The 21,476-nt window shown below is 45.8% G+C and overlaps 1 protein-coding gene across 3 annotated transcripts in view; it reads right to left on the reverse strand.

Annotated features, from left to right (window-relative positions):
* Lyn (LYN proto-oncogene, Src family tyrosine kinase) overlaps nt 1-21,476 on the reverse strand; it is a 106,740-nt gene that overhangs the window by 76,188 nt on the left and 9,076 nt on the right. The window contains exon 1 of one of the 3 annotated variants that reach the window (XM_075967057.1): nt 2,766-2,855. The exons of the other annotated variants lie outside the window; for them this stretch is intronic. The gene's annotated coding sequence lies outside the window, so the exon portion shown is untranslated. Of the gene's footprint in view, nt 1-2,765; nt 2,856-21,476 lie in introns of those variants that run through there. 3 annotated transcript variants of the gene reach the window in all.

Below are 21,476 nucleotides of genomic sequence, written 5' to 3' on the forward strand. Positions count from 1 at the left end.
AGATGTTAAAGGTGGCTCACAGAGCAGGTTAACAATGAGTTCTGTTCCAGCTTCCTTCCCTGTCCTTCCAAGCAAGGAAAGCAGACTACAGCAACTTAATCGCACTTGACGGAAGAGAGGCTCCTAGGACCTTTTGTACAAACAGAATCATTAAATAAAATTTGCTGAGGGATCTGAGGAAGAGTGGGGGATGAGGCGACAGGAAAGAAGATGGGGGTGATATTATGGAGTACAATAGGCGCACGGATGAAGATCTCGTAGTGGAATCTACTATTTTGCACAATTAACGTATACTGGGGTTGCAGATGACTCAATGTTTCAGAAACTGTTTGTTCTCCCTGAGGATCAGGGTTCGATTCCCAGGGCCCATGGGGTAGCTCGCAACCATCTGTGATTTGATGCCCTCTTGTGGCATCTGAGGGCACCAGGCACACAGGTGGTACACATACATACATGCAGGCAAAACACGCACACACAAAATAATAAGATGATTTCAAGGACAACAAAAATATGCTAATAGTCTTGTCAATTACACGGACATTAAAGTGTTTAGAAATGAACTATTTAATGCCTGAAAAGACAGCACTCCTAATAACAGCAGCACTTGGACTGTCCCAGCGCTTAGTAATTCAGAATAAGCTCCCAAACGCAGCCCTCAATTTGTTCTCCTGAAATTCAGTGGTTGGAATTTCGGCTCTTCAAGCTCACACTGACTCCAGGTGTCTCCTCCACTTGCTGCGTGGTTTCCCTGTATTTACAGCCCACGCTCAAAGACATGGCAGGGAAAAGCTTCATGTTTACGGATGGTTCTTTTCCAATTGGCTTTTACGTTTCTTCTTCGATTCTATCCCCGGGGAATTAAAAAAACAAAGAATTCTACTTTGTACTCTCAGGCCTCATTGAATTGAAGTAGGAGTCAGGAAGAAGCAGGGGAGACAGGAGGCGCAGCCATGGGAGCCCTCCCTTTTGTTCCGTGGATGCAGAATTACAAAGCAGCCTCTCTGCCTGAAGAGAGATCTTCCAAGCCGGTCACCTCAGCCAGTGTGTACAGCTTCTCACTCCCAGGGGCGCGAACTTCCCTTTCCAGCACCCTGTGGCCTCTTGGCCACCTCCCCAGCCAGTTTCACGCTGAGCAGGAAAGGGACTTTTTCAATCTGTCCTAAGAGGAGGAAGCTGCTTGTTCCCAAGGCCTGAGTTTTTCCTTTTTCTTTCTTTCTTTCTTTCTTTTTTTTTTAGTGTGCGTGTGTATTTTTTTTCTGCAACCAGGAAGCAAATTTGCCTAATTAAGCCCAAAGGATTAATTCTGTAGAGAATTACAGTTGCCTGTAGTGCACCCTATTCCTTCATGCTAAAATCAGCTCATTTCCAAATCAATCAGGCAGAAGAAAGATCCCTAGGCCTCGGTGAGGTTTATCTTTCTTCTTTCTTCCCTGTGGAGGTTACAAAGGAACCAAACTAGGCTTGTACATGCTAAGCATGCACTCTCTCAGGGAGCATTCCATCTGTCTGTCCCAATCCCTTCATCAAAAAAGCATGCCTTCCACAGCTCACCAAATTTACACTGTTCCCACCCAAATCTCTAGAAGTGCAAACACTCAATTTTATCTCCATTTCCTAAAAAGACAAAAAAAAAAATCAAAACGTCATTCCTCTTTATTTATTTATGTTGGTATTTTTTCTCAGGAATTGAACTCAGGATTGTGTGTAAGCAACGTAAACATACTACCACTGAACAGAATCCCCAGCCTGTTCCTCCTCTTTTAAACAAACTACCATTAGGTTCAGCCACGCACACGTATTTTTTGTATTTCCCTTAACCAGCCCTGAAGACCTAGAAAGGTCCAACTTTCTTCCTGTACCTGAAATTCTCTCCCAAGGCTTCTGGAAATATGTGCTCTCCCTTGGACACACATCTGAAATCCTTGAAGTCAGGAATGTTTGGCAGTATTTTTAGCATGGAAATCCACACACCTAGTACTAACCTCCAGGCAGGCGGAGAATTCTTCCCAAAGTCACCACTTGGCCCTTCATGAGCACCAACCAGAGGGAGTTGGTCGGTCAGAACCCTGGCATAGCTGGATGTTCTAATGGTTACATCTGCTGAGAATTGTGATTGCAGGCTAAATTGGAATCCTAAACAAAGCCAGACTTTGGGAAGACGTGTAATCTCTAGCCTCCAGCTGACTCACTCAGGAGGTATGGACACTACCGCCAACCCCCAAGGACATGAGGAAAATTATACCCAGAGCATCTACTTCTTAGTAGCTCCATCTGGGAGGGCTCTGTGGGTGTCCTATATATACAGTGGCATATGGATCTTCATCTCTGTTAGACCCATCGTCCTTAGTCCCCTGGAACATTGTCTTTTGTCAACCTGGTGAAAACAGAACACTGTCAGTGCAGAAGACCACAAGTCCTTGTTTCAGCTATATGTCTGATTAACACCAGATCTTCTAAGATAAATGTACAAGTGGCTGGAGAGATGATTCAGAGGTTAAGAGCACTGGCTGCTCTTCCAGAGGTCCTGAGTTCAATTCTCAGCAACCACACGGTGGCTCACAGTCATCTATAATGAGATAGGGTGCACTCTTTTGGCATGCAGACATACATGGAGGCAGAATGTTGTATACATAATAAATAAATAAATCTTTTAAAAAAAGATAAATAAATGCACAAGCTCTGGCTCCACCCCAGGCCAAAATAAATCCGGGTAAGAGGATGGGGGCAGGGAGGTGCCGTGGTGCAGGAGGCCTGCTTCAACATACCTTGCTCCTGCTGAGGCCCGTGGAAGGAAACAGCAGTCTCCTATTGAAATCAGAGAGACGGGGATGTCTGCTGGGAGCACTGTCTACAGTCCACCCCCGCAGTCTCTTCCCACCACAGTCTTGCTTGGTCAGCTCTTCCTTAAGCTTTGTGCAATTGTGCACCACACTTCAGCTTCCTTCCAATAAATCCCCGTTCTCGCTGAAGTTTCTGTAGAAAGCCAACGGCCTTCTCTGAGTACACACGTCATTTCCTTTAAATTGTCTTGTTGCTCAATTACACTAAACAAACTAATAACTTCAACGTATGAGGCTTGGGGAATCTCTCACAGCCTTACCTCTAAGGAACCCAAACACATCCTAACTCCTAGAGGAATCTGGACCCTCGTGTCACTTGTAAAGCAACTGAGGGACACCGGTACCCATCCATTCCTGGCAGCTCAAATTCTCTGGCTCTCTGAATCTGGGATAACTTTTACTTCTTAGATACAGAAGAAGACATGGGAGTAAAAGCCTGCAGGACAAGCTGAGGATATGGTCACCCCAGGGAGTGGACTGGAAATTCCCTTTCTTCCTTTTTACCGGTCTGAGCATGACTGTGATGTGCTATCCTTCTTCATCAAAGGAGAACTTTTGTAATAACAATTCTCTCTGATCCTGACCATCACTCTAAATTAACAGAAATCTGATAACCTGATCTGTTTTTCTGTCTATTGTTCACACACATACACACACACACACACACACCCCTTAAAGTCCATGTTCTGTTATTACTACAATGAAACACTTGAAGATGACTAACTTTTAAAGAAAAGAAGCTAATTCTGACTCATACTTCTTAAGATCAAGGTCAAGAGGCTAAATCTGCTCGCGGTCTTTTGGCTGTCAGAGCTCCAAGGTAATGTGAGACAGAAGGTGGGAGACAGGGACCACATGCAACCTTCTCTCATTCTGTCTCCTCTTCCTCGTCCTTGTCCTTCCCCTCTCCACGTCTCTCCTTAGGAAGCCACCAGAACCCAGGCCCTCCCACCTGACAACCTAACAAAATCCTATGCCCCTGTCCAAAGCCCCAGCTCTGCAGCAGGTTGGTCAGTTTCCACTCTATTCAAAGGTTAAATGTCAATGTACGAATGAATCCTTGGAAACCACACTCCAGCCACATTCAGAAACCTGCACACACACCCAGTCCAAAGCTGCAGATAGTTCACCATTCCCACAGATATCTACAACAGAGTCTGCTTGTGCTCCGTTCCCAGCATGAGGGTGGGAAGGCATTGTCAGATTCAAAGAGCGATGAAGGATTTATCTCTTCCTCCACATCTGGTGCTGGGGAATTATGGTCAAAGGCAGGATACCCATCAGCAGCTGTGCGGGTCCCAGACAGCACTACTGTTGAAAGTCTGTGCTCTCACACACACCCATGCAGACCCACACTGTGTTTGGGAATCAGGAGTCACCCACAGCATGCAGACTGACAAAGTTCAGAAGTCTGAGAGGCAGCTTTAAAAGCAGTATTTTAGGTATTGCTTTAAAGGTAGAAAGCAGGGCAAGCCCATGCTGTGGAGCTGGAAACGTATGCACTCCCACTGAATGTTAAACACATCCCTAACCCTGAATGCATTCCTCAAAGCCACATCAAACAACAACAACAAAAATTCATGCATATTTATTTAACCTTACCCTCCAAAAAAAATAATTTTAAGCCAATGATCAATTTAATTTTTTTCCTAAAAAATGAGATATCAAATGGGGCCATCACAAGCAGTCATGTGTAGAGCTTCCCATTCCACGGGGCCTGTAGCATCTCTGATCACTGCAATATTTTATGCACCATTCAAACACTGGACACTAAAGTATGGGCTGCCATTAACTATACGCCTGTACTAATGGCAGCCAGGACAGTGGCTCCCACCTATAATTCAGGTATAGGGGCAGGAGGACCAACACAATTTGGAAGTCAACCTGGTTTACATGGTGAGTTCCAGGCCAGAAGGGGTGATGTAATGGGACCCTGTCGCAAAAATAAGAAAACAAAAAACACATGGGAGGAGAGTTTGTGATATAGTAAATACATGCTTACCTGATTTTTCTTTATTTTAGCTATCATAACGAGCTTTGTTTCATATTTAAACACTATTTAGAAACAGCGCTGAGGACCAGTCACAGGGGCTCATGCATACTAGGCAAAACTTCTAGCACTGAATATCCCAGCCCTTCACATCCACTAACTGAGAAAATTTTGGTAATTATTGCAGTAAACTTCAATGGTCACGAGTAAGACGTTGGTCTGTGTCTTCCTGGTTAACGGTGAAAGCCAACAGTGCTGGAAGCCCAGCAATGGCTTATGGGAGTAAGTCACCAACTGTTCTGGGTTCTTCCTATGCAAACCAGCCCTGGCTGGGTATGGTGGTGCATGGCTGAGGCAGGAGGATGACTGCAAGCTTGAGGGCTACACGGAAACATCCTGTTTCAACACAAACAAAAACCTATGTTGCGGAACAGTTCTTGGTAACAGTTCTGTAACTTTGCCTTTTGTCTGGTGCTGTGTTAAGGACTTGCGTGGTTCTCTCTTACATCAGCCTTTTAAAAGCCATGATCTCCATCCACTCAACAGATGAGAAATCTGAGGTTTAACAGGGTAAGGCTACCTTCCCAGAGGGAAAGAGGCAAGAAGCAGTAACCAGAATCAGAGCATGCCCTTGGGGCACTTCACTGAGCGCTACAAACATTAAAGTAAGATTCCATACTTGAGGCACCAGAGCGGCAATGCAGCACCTGGCCAAAGCAGTTGGCCTGCCATGGCTCTTCTTTATGTACTAACAGAAAAAGGACTGCTGATTGTGTGGCAGAAAACATAATTATGGGGGGTGGGTAGGGGCATGGAGAGATGACTAAGCAATTAAGAGCACTGGCTGCTCTTCCAGAGAACCTGGGTTTGATTCCCAGAATCCACATGGGGGCTCACAAGTCTGGACCTCCAGTTCTGAGGGACCTGACAGCCTCTTCTGGCCCCTGAAGTTACCAGGTACACATGTAGAGGGCATGCATGGGCATACATTCAAGCACAGCATCCATACATATGAAATTACACACACACACACACACACAGCCCAGGCTATAATCATGGGAGTGAGGGGATTGGCAGGTGGCAGGAGCAGGAGGGAGCATTTCCAGAACCCACCTGCTAAAGAAGAGTGGAAACTGCAGAAACAAACACGACAGAAATGTCCAGTGGTGAGCACAGAGGCGACATGTGGGACCTAGGATGACTTCAACAGTCACCCCGACTACAGAACTAAAGTCTTCAGAGCCTGCTAGAAATGCAAGTTCTCAGGCCCCTCAGAATGTGGGTCTGAGCACAGGGATCCAGAGGCTAGCCCAAGCTAAGTTCTACTCCCTTAATTTGCAGAGAAAACAAGAGTCTCGGGGTCCAGCTACAGGGCCCACAAAGCCATTGCCTTCAAGAAGTGAGTCTGGGATCACAAACTCCTTCTCACTGCTTGGTTCAGATTTCACAGTAGAATCCTATTTCCAAAAACCCAAGCTTACTGAAACATACTTAAACCAACTGTAGGTGACATAATGAAACCTAGACACCGGATGCTCAATAGATGCAGTCTCAGTGTGCATGCTCACAGAACCTCATACGGAGAATGAGAAGGGCTGCCCAGCAGACGACATCAGCCTCCAGGTCTAGGCTGGCGACTGGCCGGATGCAAAGGGCACGGATGAGAAAGCCGTATTTCCAAGGGAAGAACAGACAACAGACAGGACTTTGACAGAGAGAAGCCAGACACACAACAACTTATGGCTAATTGGATGAGAATTATAAAATGTCACTTTTTCATCTAATTAACAGGGCCATTTGTGCTCTCCCAGTCTGACTGGCTCGTGATTAAACCATCCTAATTGAAAGCAGGTGAAACCAGGCACGTAGATGGCTCAAAACCAAGTTGGAGTCCAGTGGCCCATGCTGGTTTGCAGCGCTCACCTTTTCTACCTTTGTTTAGAACCTGGCTCCATTATTGCAAGCAACATGAACAGGGGGCCAGGAGCTGAAAGAACAGCAACTTCCCCTGCCTTTCTTATTGGGTAAACCGGCAAGGCTCTCTAAAGCAGTGATTCCTCAGATCTGGAAAGTCAAAGGCTGGCGGAAATAGAACCAAAACCAGAAGCAGCATGGCAATCCTGCTGTCGGAATTCCAGCCCGCTCCAGGTAAAGGAGGACCGGGAGGAAGGCGCTGATCTGCGTGTGCAGAGCATCGGGTACAATGGCTACAATGGCAGTGAACAGGCTGTGGTCGAGCAGTAGCACACAGCGCCGTGGGCTCTGAAGGAACCCGAGGAAGCACAGCTGAGATAGCACAGCGACATTCACGGCTCTGCAGCTTCCTCAGCCCTCACTCTGAGAGGACATTTGAAGTCCTGTCCGTACAGCCCTTTCTTCAACACTAATTTACTTCATGTGTGGGGGTGTTCTGCCTGCATGTGTGTACATGTGTACCTGGTGCCATTGGAGCACAGAAGAGGTTATCAGGTCCCCTGGAACTGCAGTTAGAGATGGTGGTGAGCCACTGTGTGGGTGCTGGGAATCGAACCTGTATCCTCTGGAAAGCAGGCAACATTCTTAACTACTAAGCCATCTCTCCAAACCTAGCTTTTTCTTCCTTAAACTCATACATAAAAACATACAAATTGTACAGATGAGTGGTTTGCCATGTGATGTTCCAGTGCATGTACACACTGGGGAACATTGAAATAAAATTAAAAACAACCTCAAACATTTATCATTACTTCTGCTTTTGGCAAATGTCAGTCTGTCTACGTATTTCTATCAACCTGATCAAAGCTTAGGGAAACTCTCTCACTGAACCATATTCCATATCAAATACACAAAGTGCTTCTAGGAAAGGCAGGACTAGCCTCCTCAGGACACACTCCTGTACACCTGCTTTCCCAAGGAATCCATCCCGAGCACCAATTCTCTTCTCCATCCTCTGACATCCCTCAGGACGACACCTCACTACAGCTGAATAAAACCGCACTGCCTCAGCCTCATTTTCTATCGTTTTCCCACTGTCATGCCCCAACACACATGCCAAGACAGCTGTCTTTCCGACAGCACCTCTGACTCTCAGTGTTTGTGGCTCCTGCCCTGGGACTGGATGACAAGCGCTCACAGTACAGGCGTTCTGCTTAGCTCCACGCTGCACTTTCCTTCCTACCCAGCAAGAGAGCAGCCATGGGAAGCACAGCTCAGCTCCTGCCAGCCTCCTGGAACACCTGACAGTGTGAGCGGCTCCGTCCCTAACCCCGAGGCAACGCCACACATCCCTCGTATTTTACACAGGGCGTTTGTTTTGTTCTTTATTCCACTGAGTAGCTTCAATAGTCAGAACACTGCCAAGCCCCTTAAAGCTGTGCCACACACCTTGTCCACACATAAACAAACAAGCAAACTAAATAAATAAATGTGATATTAAATAAAATAACTTCTTCCTCTCTTGTAACTTACTGTGAGGTTTGGGTCACAAGTGACTAACACAATAACAAATTAAAAAAAAACAAGAAAGAAAGAAAGAAAGAAAGAAAGAAAGAAAGAAGGAAGGAAGGAAGGAAGGAAGGAAGGAAGGAAGGAAGGAAGGAAGAAAGAAAGAAAGAAAGAAAGAAAGAAAGAAAGAAAGAAAGAAAGAAAGAAAGAAAGAAAGAAAACCACTGAATTAAACTAACTTGGGGAAGAAAGGGTTTATCTGGCTGACAGGTCCCTATCCATCAAGATAGGAACCTGAAGGTGAGAACCAAAGCCCAGAGTGTGGAGGAGCATTGCTTCCTGGCTCACTCTCCGTGGTTTGCTCTGCTCAGCGCGCGCTTTCGTATGTAGCCCAAACTTTCTGCCCACGAATGGCACTGTTCACAGTGGGCTAGGCCTCCCACACTGATCATCAATCAAGAAAATGACCCCATGAGGCCCGGCCAAAGTGAATCTGTCGGAGCCAGTTCCTCAGTTGAAAGTCTCTCTTCCCAGTAACATCTAGGTTAGTATCAAGTTAACAAAAAACAGCAAACATAATTGCTCACCTGAAGTTTTAGGGACAGCCTAGCAGTGTGTATTTTTGTTCCCTCGATAATCGGCAACTCCTTCTGCCCCCTGCTTTCTCCACAGAGCTAAACCTCAAGTATCTAAATCCTCTTTAGCTGGAGAGATGGTTCAGTGGCTAGGAGCATGTACTGCTCTTCCAGAAGACGGAGTTCAATTCCCAGCACCCATGTAAATATGCACTTTTTACAAACCTTCTCAGCTGCACTGGGAGCCACGCAAGGCCAGTGGTAAATGGCTTGTCTATCATGTGTGAGGTCTGGGAACCACCCCCAGCACTACATCAAAGCGCAGCCTTAGAGGCTCTCTTCACCATCGTGAGTATGATTTAAGGTCTTTCCTGAGCCCATCTCAGCATTTGGGTGGAAAGGGTAGGAGAGGCTGGCAGAAGTCACTCGGTGCCTCACTTGGTGCAAGGTCGATGCCTCGATGCCTCGGGTGTTGCTTAGCTCTCCTCACTTGGGGTTGTCTGCTTCACTGAGGTACGTGTAGCGCTCTCCACGTGGTGGTTACGTCTGCACAGCCCTGTCAGCGCACTGAAAGCCTCGGAACCACACGCTTACAGATGGTAAAACTAAAACCTTCATCTTGGTTTTTTTCCTAAGTGCTTCAGAAGTATACAAACCAAAAGGCTGTTGTCTGAACTAGTTTTGCTGTGTATCTATGCCCAGGTCAGCACCTTAGAGTGAGCCACCCATTCCTGTCACCTGTGCTCCCATCCTCTCCGCCTGCCTCGTCATCCTCCCTAGAAGCCTAGCCTCGGGCTCCACACACGCGAAGTACAGCAGCTGATTTGTTTGCACCTGCCTGACTTTGCTAAAGAGAAAGTGTTTGGGATGCTGGAGCTTGTACACAGGTCAGTGTCTTATCTGAGCTGAGTCATGCTATCGAATCTCAGGAATATTTCAAACGTCATCTTCTGATGACTGAAATTTAACAGCTGTGATCTTCCAGCGTTATGACTGGAACTGACATACACAGCACAAGACACCATTCAAAAGGAAGGGGGCTTTCATTTCTCTTCGAAGGGAATCAGCGGTACAGGGTATCTGAGAAGTTTTACATAGAAATTGCTGAAGGTTTCCCAGCAGCGGCCTCTACCTGTTTATATACGGTCTTCCTGTGTCCCAGTCCGGATTACGTGTTGTTAATAAGTTTTGTTATGGGTGGAGATGGCCAATTGAACAAACATTTAAGGGTTACATCCCCTCTTCTGCTGGAGTTTGGATAGGTTGCTTTCGTTCCATTTTTTTCTTTTTTAAATATTTATTTATTTGCCAGGTGATCTCTATCACTACAGGGGTGCAGCTCAGAGGACAGTTTGTGGGAGCTGACTCACTCCATCTACCATATGTGCCCCGAGGACGGAACTCTGGGCATCCGACTTGGTGGCAAGCATATTTACCTAGCAAGTCATCTCACTTGCCACCCATTTCTTTAACAATGTTCACAGTCATTCACAACCAATCCCAGTTCAACCCTGGTGAGGAATTTGTTGTACTTCATGGCTACCTCCACAGAGCAGGCATGAGCGGGACGCTGTGACAATTCAGCCCAGAACGGGGTGTCCACTGAGGGGCAGAAGCTCTGTGCTCTCCCATGCAGCGCACAGAACGGCCCTAGCAATGTCGTCTGGGAGAGCAGTGAGGCTGTCTCACCACGTGTGCCCCCATCCCATCGAAAGCTTCTTACGAGGACAGAGACAACTAGGAAAGCTACAGTGTAGTGAACATTACCATGACCTGACCTGCACCTTGGAATGAAAAAGAGCCTCAAAGCAATAGAGGACTTGGGGGTTTTCACTTCAGGTTCCCTGGAGGGTGATTAGCACAATAATGACCCCATATGGCTTTATAGTTCTCTGCCCTATTCAAGAATGGAGACTGAAATTGATTCACTTCCACAGCCACTCCAGGTCTGAGCTCAAAAGTCACCAACCAAAGAAACCTGGGAAAACAGAGCTTGGCACAGACACCTTATTAACCGTCCCTGGTTTCCAGGGGAGCTCTGTTCTTCTCAGGTCTCCTCCTCCCTCTCCTCCGCCATACTTTTTCTTGGGCAACTGTGAGGGATTTTTTTCTGGACTTAGTAACCTACAGATCTAGCAGTTCAAGGCTTGGCATTGGATGGGGTTGCTGTGTGGCTCTCGCTGTCTTGGAGGGTTGGTAGGGGATAGAATTTGGAGACTCATATTTGTGCTTTTAATGCTGATTCAGAAGGACCTTGAGACTTGGAGGGCCTGGTACTGGGTAAGAACTCAGGCTGTTGGGGTTGAAGAGCTGACTCCGTTCTCTGCACTTGTGATGTTGGGTGGCTCACAACTCCATCTAACTCCAGCTTCGGGGCATCTGACGCCCGAGAGCAGGTAGACTGAATGACACTGAGATTAAGCACTTCAATCCTTTTGTGTCCGAGTCAGTGCTGAAACATTCACACTTGTGTTGACTTCACTGAGACCAGAAATTGGGTTTTTACTAAATAAATCATCTAGAGAATAGGGGAATACACTCCACTTTCCGAAGGAAAAGCTGCAATCTTAGTCCTTGTTAAACTGCTACCCTGATCGGAGAGTGACAGCTGAAACGTGGCGGTCTCCACACCCAACCTCAGGGGCACCCTGCAGGAGCTATTTAGCTGTTAGTTGAGTGCAAGCAGTGACCACTGTAAAGCTCTCTTCATTTCTTGGGGATAAACTGGTTTAGCTCAGCGACCCCAGACATGTTGGCACAGGTGACACCAAGAAACCAGAGGGGGAATGAGGTATTCATTTACGAACCCACCTATTCTTCCTTTGGCTGCTAGTCATTTAAAAATCTAACCTTTCAAAGCTTAAGGTTTTGAAGCAGCATTTCAAAGAAAAGAGTTGCAAACACAACCACATCCAAGAGCAACTGTCAGGTGAGAAGAAAAAGACAAGGAGAGAACTAGCCAGAAAAGAAAGTTCTTTGCTCCCCAGGAAATGGTGACAATTGTAAGAGGTAGGAACCAAGCAGCCAGCTGAAGTGAATGCAGATGACAGTGACTGGTCAGCGTGTAGATTCCACTCAGTGTTTCAATTTTCTGCTTAATTTCATTGAATTTATTTCTCTTCATCTATTTATATTGTGACCACAGTAAACTGGCAGATTGGCAGAAGCGGTGCTCTCTTGTGGTGGTATCCTGCCAGGTTGGATGGTCTGGGTCTTTGCCTTCCATGCTTGTGGCTGTGGGTCAAACAGCTGGGATGAAAGTTCTGGCTTCACCGTGGTGAGCGACAGGGCAGCAGCGCCTTAACCTTTGCTATCTGCAAAGCGGACAAGCGTCACCTCTTTCCTGAAGTGCACCGCAACAGCTGAATGAGTCAAACAAAGCCTGGCTGCTGTTTACAGCGAGGAATGCACACAGTGAGTGCTCAATAAATATTTTCTACCTTGTATTTATTATGACGTTTTCAAAAGTCCCGTGACAAAGTAAAATCAGGGACGTTCCTCCCACGTACGAAAACACAGACGAGACTGCTGAGCTCCGTTCCATTTACTCGGTAGCTAAAGAAGCAAATCACTATCTCTAAATCTCAGTGCCCTCGGCGGTGACAAAAGTGAATGAATCATCTTCTAAGAACCTAGTAAAGCGTGAGCATTCAATAGCTGACTGCGGTTTCACTGGGTTTTGTGTAAAAGTTAATTATTTTAGATGAAAGTAAAACAATCACTATATTGCATCACTATAAAATTACTCAGAAAAGAAAAAAACCCCGCTTTCCCCGTCTGTGCTCAGCAGATCAAGCCATGGCTCCTTGCTCTCCTGTCTGTGCCCAATGGATGAAGCCCCTCTGCTCTCTTGTTCCCTGAAGAGTAAGTAACCATTGCTTAGCCTTGCAGGCCGCTCTCCATCAGCCGGTATTCAGAAAGAAAGCAGGAGGCATCCTGCCTCCTGGGCTGGGTTCAGGTCCTCTGGGAAGGATGTGAGAGACAAAGAGCCAGGAAGTTCCTTTCACTTCCTAGAGAGACTAAACAGCACGTGGGAAACAAATCATCCTGGTGTGTGTGCCTCCCTTGTCCATCTGGGCTCATCCAAACATTCTCTCCCTTTAGCAAACATTTCAAATGATAATGCTGGCTCAAACCAAAGCTTGTGTCTGGGTTGGGACTACTATGGTCTCGGCGAAGGGCTTTAGAAAGCCTGAAACTTAGGCAAGAGGACTGGAAGCTCAAGGCCACCTGAGATTATAAATAAAAAAGAAAGAGAGGAAAGAAGGAAGGGAGGGAGGGAGGGAGAGAAGGAAGGGAGGGAGGGAAGGAGGGAGGGAGGGAAACTACTTTGATGGTTTAGAGAATCGTATGCATCCTTACTAAACAGAGTATTTTGGAGCGTCTATGAAGTCATGGGTTTTCCAAGTAAATGAGGGGAAATCCAGGTTGAAGAATGAAACAGAAGGAAGTAAAGCTCAACCGTGGTAAGACTGCCCGGATCTTATGTAGTCAAGCTCCCCAGAACCACCGCATATGAAGCCTGATGTCTATCTCTCATACAGACAGAAATTTGGACTCTCTCTGTGTTTTAGTTAGGGTTTCTATTGCTATGAACAGACCATGACCATGACAACTCTTATAAAGTAAATATTTAATTTGGGGTGGCCTAGATTTTCAGAAGTTTAGTCCATTATCATCATGGTGGGACATGGTAGTTAGATATGGTACTGGCTACAACTTGATAAGAAGGCAGCAGGAAGTAATCTGTCTCACTGGGAGTAGCTTGAGCATAGGAGACCTCAGAGCCCACCCCACGGTGACACACTTCCTCCAACAAGGCCACACCTACTCCAAAAAAACCACACTTCCTAATAGTGCCAATTCCTTTAGGGGCCATTTTCTTTCAAACCACCATACACTACAATACATTAATTCCCTGGCATTTCAAAAAGCATGTACAGGGGAGTGTCTTCAACTGGAAAATCTGAAATGTTCCACAGTCTGAAATATTCAAGCACCAACAAAAGCCACAAGAAGAAAATGTCAGCCCTGAATTTATGTGATAGATTGCAGCCAAAATGCAGGGCCACTAAGCCTCTAGGCTAGAGCCCATCTCTAAGCTATCTTGTATGAAAAAATCTGAAAATCAAACAAATTGCCCAGCACTCTGGTCCTAAACAGTTGTCTAGGTAAGGGACATCTCAGCTGCTCTTTACTTCTAGCGGAGAGAGCGGAGCTAAGACAATGGACGGTCTAGACAGTAGCTCAGCACTGGCTACTCTTCCATAAGACACACAATTCAATTTCCAGCACACACATGGCAGCGAATTCCACTTTCAGCGAATTCAATGCATTTTTCTGGCCTCCTTGGGTACCAGACACTCAAGTGATGCACAGACTTATAATGCAACCAAAATGACCATACACATAAAATAAATAAATAGGTTTAAGAGATACAATTAAAAAACTTCACTTTCCTCCAAGAAAAAAAATCTGAATTTTCTTCTATAAGAGAAATAAGAATCAAAGAACCAACGGTTTTTTTTGTTTGGTTGGTTTTGGTTTTTGTTTTGTTTTGAGATGGGGTTTCTCTGTGTAGTCCTAGGTGTTCTGGAACTTTCTCTGTAGATCAGGCTGGCCTCAAACTCACAGGGATCTGCCTGCCTCTACCTCCTGAGTGTTGGAATTATAGATGTGGGTTACCATGCCTGGCTCTATGTTTTATTTAATAGCACTTGTGGCTGTTCCTTATCACTTGGTGAGGAAAAATTTGACCAAGGTCATTATGAAATCAGTCAGAGAATCTATGTGACCTTGGCTTTATGCAAAGCCAATTCTTTGGCCAAGTGTCATGGTTTTCTCTATTTTAAATAGAGATAAGGAGCCTAAGAATGCACCTTTGCTATATTAGGCAAAATTTTTATGCTTTGGTTGGTTGGTTTTTCAAGACAGGGTTTCTCTATATCTTTTGAGCCTGTCCCAGAACTAGCTCTTGTAGACCAGGCAGGCCTCAAATTCACAGAGATCCATCTGCTTCTGCCTCCCCACACCCAGTGTTGGGATTAAAGGTGAGCACCAGTACCACCTGGCTGTTTATTGATACAATCTGCAAAACAGGCAAACAAACAAAAAACAGAAAATCTACTGTCCCCTTCACATGATGCCTGATAACCATCTAAGAATAACAAAATTCCTATCAGACTTGCTGACACACCTGAAATCCCAGGACTATGGGGCTAAGGCCAGAGTACCCTGAACTACCTAGTGAGATTCTTTCAAGAAAGAAAAAGGGCCCATAAGGTGGCTCAGTAGGCAAAAGGTGTTTGCCACACAAGCCTGGCAACCTGAGTTTGAGTCCCAAAAGCCACATAAAGGTAGAAGGGGAGAAACCAGCTCCATTGACCTCTGGATACAGTGCACATGCCCACGCCTTTACTTCTCTCTCTGCCTCTGTGGGGGGAAGGGTATTCATGTGTACGAGCTCACGTGAGTGTGTGCACATCTGTGGGGAGTGCATGTGCACATAGAGACCAAAGTTTGCTTTCAGGTGTTCTCTTTTGCTCTTTTTCTCACAGAACTTGGAGCTCGCTGCTTAACGATGTTGGTTGGCCAGGATCCGTTGGTCTCTGCCTCCCCAGAGCTAAGATCGCAGGGGTGCAGTATTGTAATGATACAGGAGTGGTGGGGCTGCGTCCCCCGCACCCCGGTCGCCTGGCTAGCTTATGCCCCGAAATAACAACACACAAATTGTATTCATTTAAACACTGCTTGGCCCTTTAGCTCTAGCTCTTACTGGCTAATTCTGATATCCCGATCAACCCATCTCTAATAATCTGTGAGCACCGGTCTTACTGGGAAGATTCTAGCCTATGTCCATCCTGGGTCGGAGCTTCATCACGTGTGTCTGCCCGGGAGCGGGGCATGGCGTCTCGAGTCTGAGCTCACTTCCTCTTCCTCCCAGCATTCTGTTCTGTTTTCTCCACCCACATGTGTTCTAACCTATGAGGGCCAGCCAAGCAGTTTCTTTATTTTTTTAACCAATGACCTTCCTCCATCACAGTACAGGACCAATGTTTACGTGGGTCCTGAGAATCTGAATTCAGGATCTTTCTCGGCAAACACTTTACAGACAGAATCATCTCCCCAAACCTGATTTAACATTTTAATAGTTAATTAATTAACTCTTGGTTAATTAATAAATAATTTCTCTTGGTGTACACAAATCCAATTTCCCCAACAGAATGGCCATGATGTCAAAATACAAAACAGAGCAAAGTGATATGGACAGGGAAGAGTTGGGGAACTGTTGCTATCAAGAAAAGGATGGGGCTACTACAGTTCAATATCAAACCACAGCCAGCTGGTCAGATACGGTGGAATGTACCTGTCTGTATTCCCAACAACTTGAGAGATGGAAGCAGGAGGATTCCTTAAGCCCAGGAATTCTAAAACACTTTAGCAACACAAAGCCCATCTACAGACTGATAGACAGACAGACCAACTGACTGACCAGCCAACCAATATTCAAATGTTTGTAGTAAGTTAGAGTCCTCGAAAAATTCCTAGGAATTAGGACAGTTTGGATGAGTGTCCCCCAAAGGCCTTCATCCCTAAGGGGGTGATAATGAGTCATGCTGTACAGATTTCAGGGGATGGAGCCTTCCATGAGGTCCTCGGGTCACTTGAAGGGGACCTTCCCTTCTCTCTGTTGCTTGGCTCATGAGGCATGGTTGATTTGGTACAGCATGTGTTTCTCATATACAGTTTTATCAGAGGCCCAAGCAATGACATCACTGGATCTTCAGCTAAAACTCCAAACCCAAGAAGCAAAGTAGCATTTCCTCTGCAGAGGTAAACTTATTTATGCTGTCATAAATAAGGTGAAGCTCACACAGTGTCATTCCACGGCTATAACAACGAGGTGGAATCGCAGACAAGCCTCTGTTAGCACTATTTTATGTGACAGAAAATGAAGCCTGCAGAGCTGAAAGAACTTCAGCTAATGCTCCAACACTGGTGCCAAACAGAGTATCCACCCCCTGAGTCTCAGCCTGTAACTGTGACGTCACACACCCGTCACAACCTATCTTGGTACTAATCCATGTCCTGTATACAGCCTTTGTCAAGATAGGCAGGAATATGACTAAGCTGTTGTTGCTTCTGCTGTCTTCTTGATTTGCAAATGAGAGATTCGATTCACTTCTTCCCTTGGGCGTCACTCTGTTCTGATCGGGCTCCTGGGTCCTCTCTTCTATTCCCAGAACTCACACCCCTAGCTCAGTCCTTTACAGCAGCTCATGGTTGCCAACAGGGACAGGCAGTAGCAGTGTAGCTGCTGAACCTCAGTCCCTGCAGTGAGGAGGAACTCAGTAGCCAGGGGCTAAGAGCTGTCACCCACAGACTCAGCATGCCTGCAGGCAGTCATTTAAAATCTGCACAGCAAAGACAGCTTCCTCACAGCTCCACTGCCTGGCATGTTCATATGTTTTAAAACAAAAATTTAGACTTTTCATTCAGTTTTTAAAAACAATTTAATTTTCTGAATACAGCTCTGTCTCTCAGTATCAGTGGGGCGACAAGGTTTAAAGACTATGGATGCCAATGTCTGTGGATGCTCAGGTCTGTGGACGCTCAGGTCTGTGGACGCTCAGGTCTGTGGATGCTCAGGTCTGTGGACACTCAGGTCCGTGGATGCTCAGGTCTGAGGATGCTCAGGTCTGTGGACACTCAGGGTCCGTGGACGCTCAGGTCTGTGGATGCTCAGGTCCGTGGACGCTCAGGTCCGTGGATGCTCAGGTCTGTGGATGCTCGAGTCCATGGATGCTCAGGTCAGTGGATGTTCAAGTGTGTTGTATAAAAGCACCTTGGTATTTGCATACAACCCATGCATGTTTTCTCTGTAGTTTAGATCGTCTCTGGATTATTTAAGATACCTAATACAGTATAAGTACTGTGTAAGTAGCTGTTATGGTATATTGTTCAGGGAATAACAACCAAAATATCTGTAGTTGCTGGTACCAGTATAAATTTTTTTAAATATTTTCAATTCAAATTCGATTGCAACTGAAGATACAGAAGGAAGGGTGTGGAGGGATGCCTTTATATATGGAACAGCTCTGCTTCTGAGACAGTGGCTTTAACTGCCAGCCAATCACATGCATATTCATGACCATTGAGCATCCGAGAAATGTTGTCTGAATGATGAATAAATAAAGCTTGGCTTCATGGATTAACAAATTCCACAGGTCAAACTGGGCTTTTCTCCCAACAAAATCAAACATGCAAAGTAGCTCACGATGACACTGAAGAGCCAGTAATGGCGATGCTGTGTTTTTTGACATCAGATTCAGATCCGATTTAACGTTAGCAGGGAATCCACAGAGCTTCAAAGACCAGTGCAGACACTGGCACTGTGCCATGCACAGGGCGCCTGATGGCATTGAGTCGGTAGAAACCATCCGGTCACACCCGCACATCTGCACTTAGAAATTAGCTTTACTGTGAGGACGGGGTAGGAAAATAACCTGTACGTCGCTGGTGCCAACTAACTTTACTAGCTGATGGACAAATAAAAAGCATTTAAATAAGGCTCGGAGGAAACTGAAGTTGAGAAATACAGCAACCACACAGTCAGGGTGTATAGCAGGGCAAGAATTGACTCTCCTGGACAATGGCAGTAAGCCCAACATGCAGAGATGCTGAAGTCAGCCAGAGACAAGCAGTATGTAAATCTGTTTGTGAGACCAACTGGCTTTCTTTGCTTTTCAGTTCCTGAACTAAAAGCAGAAGCAGGAAGGTGGGTACATCTGAGACAGCACTGCAATGGATGCGTGGCCCATGGGTACAGGCAGGAAGCCCTGTGACTGTTTTTTGGTCAGTTGTTGCTGCACCAAAAATGCACTAAACTAGACATCTCTGTACTTGTCTACACTGTGTCTCAACACAAGACAGGCCACCACAGAAAAATAGAAGAAAAATCCCCCTGCAGTTTATGAAGAAGACCTCCAACAGAAGTACTCTTTCAAGGGGTTGGGGGGGATCTCTCTCTGTGCACCCCTAAGAATCTGAGTTCATATCCCTAGCACCGTGGGAAAGCCAGGTGAGGTGACCCCTGCCTGTATCTAGATGGGCAGTGACATCCCTGGGAAAGTGGTCCTGAACAGCATGAGAAAGCAGGCTGATCAAATCACAGGAGCAAGTCAGTAAGCAGCAATCCTTCATGGCCTCCGCTTCAGTTCCTGCCGTGAGTTCCTCCTCTAACTTCCTTCGACAATACATGTGATAGGAAGCATACGATGAAATAAGCCCCTTCCTCCCTGAGTTACTGTTGGTCATGGTTCTTACCACAGCAATAGAAACCTTAAGACACTCACCAAAGAGAAGGCACACCAGCCAGCTTGATAGGCAAGCCCAAGTCCAAAGAATGGTGACTTCTCAAACTGAATGATATATCCTGAAGATATATCTCTGTCCATAACTCTCTGTCCATATTCCTGCTCATGTACTTCCTTAAATCGCTGTTTAGAATTTTAGCAAAAACATACAGAACATGAAGCTCACCCCTGAACTATTTTAAGGCTGTAACTCAATGGTACAGCCATGGCGACCATCGATTTTCAGAACCCTTTCATCTTGAAAAACTGAAGCCCTGTGTCCATTCAACAGTATCTCCCCATCCCATCTCCTTGCAGCTCCTGGAAGCTACCATCTTATTTCCTATCGCCACAGGTTGACCCGTCCAGGGATATAAGATGATGTAAGCATGTTTCCTTTGGTACCTGGCCTGTTTCACTCTGCATAGCATCATCTGAGATCCTTTATACCCTCTATCAAGGACCAGAAAGCCCTTCCCTTTTAGGCTAAATAGTCTACTATACATACAGGACACTTCTGTTTGCTCCTTGGTTATTCTGAATTACCCTGAAATAAACACGGGCAGGCATATATCTCTCAGGGACCCCACTTTCACCCTCCCACACCCAGAAGTGGGATCGCCGCATCATTTCTTGAGGAACTGCCCTCAGGGTCTGCCCCATTTTACTTGCCCAATGTCAATGCATAAAAACTCAAATTTCCCCACATCTGGCCATCCGTTTACTTTCTGCCTGATTTTGTTTCCTTTTGGCTTTGTTTTTATTTTTGTTTTTAGTAGCCATTGAGCCACTGAGCACCTCTTGTCCAGTTTCAACACCACCTATTATCATTAACTCTGTGTTTTAAAGCCAGTTTTCAATCCCTCACAACCCGGAGCCCCCACCACCACCCTCTGAGGTTTAACAGGATCCCCTAGAGTCTAGCACAGCCACTGGGTTTCCGGCAGCCCACAGCTAGGAAGGGTTCATATCACAGCCCCAGGGTAATCGACATCACACGCTACACTCTATAATACATATATTCTGTCTGTGTGTATGCCTGCAGACCAGAAGAGGGCACAAGATCTCATTACAGATGGTTGTGAGCCACCATGTGGTTGCTGGGAATTGAACTCAGGACCTTTGGAAGGGCAGGCAATGCTCTTAACCTCTGAGCCATCTCTCCAGCCCACGCCACACTCTAATTTATTTGAAAATGAACAGAACCTCACAGACAGATAGTGGTTGTGGTGGGTGCTCAGGACACTATGCCTAATCATGCAAGTGGTTGCTTGGTTTTATCCAAATATTGTTCCCAGTTATGGTGATGCTCTTAGTAAGCTATAAAAAATAAGAGTGGTTCCAAACTGTCACATCACAACATTCTCTCCTTTAAACCAAATGACAAACTCGGATCTTGTAGACACGTTTGGGCAAGGCCAACACTACTCAGAGCAGCTAGAGGGACTACCATCCATCCACCTGCTGATTCCAGGTGAAGTCTACTGTTCAGAACAAGCAGCAATGGGTATTATTTTGTAGTTCCAAACTAACTTCTGTGGAATACACTTTGTATCTTTCAGTTATTCATCCACCTATTCAAAGCTTATGAAAGTGTGTTTGGTGCAACTACATAATGAAACCTTGTCTCCAAAGACTAAAACAAACAAACAGACAAACAAATACCTTCTTACAAAAAAGTGTCAGGTAGCTGCTGGTGATTGAAGGGGTGCGGTGGGGTAGGGTGAGGTGGGTGAGGCTCCCTTCTAAAGGCTCCAGGGGCTCTCCTGCATTCTGTAGTAACAGCCATCATTTTTAGTCAGGGCCTCTCCAAGCCCATCCATCAAGCCTTATTACAGATTCTAGAACAACGTCTGGGGACAGAGCTGGAGAATTGTTCCCTCAGGATCCAATCCTGAGCATTCGCCATGTACTTCCTCCTGGCATCTGGCCCTCTTCCTTTTGGATTTCCATCAACAACGGCTAGACTCCCAAGAGGTACTTCAGAAATGTTAGCTAAACTGATAGCTGAACATCATAGAGCCCTCTAAGGAAGTGCTCTAGCCAGTCCTGATGACGCACACATATAAATGCAGAACTGGAGAGATAGCTCAGCAATTAAGAGCACTTTCTGCTCTTCCAGAGGACCTACGTTCAATTCCCAGCACCCATATGGCAGCTCACAACTGTAACTCCAGGATCTGACATGCTCACACAGACACATGCAAGGAAAACACCAATGCACATGAAATAAAAATAAATGAATTACATAAATAAATAAATAAAAATTCCCAGAACTCAGGAGGCCAGAACT

The sequence above is a fragment of the Microtus pennsylvanicus genome, chromosome 3, assembly GCF_037038515.1.
Source record: "Microtus pennsylvanicus isolate mMicPen1 chromosome 3, mMicPen1.hap1, whole genome shotgun sequence".
In the NCBI taxonomy this organism is placed as follows: Eukaryota; Metazoa; Chordata; class Mammalia; order Rodentia; family Cricetidae; genus Microtus; species Microtus pennsylvanicus.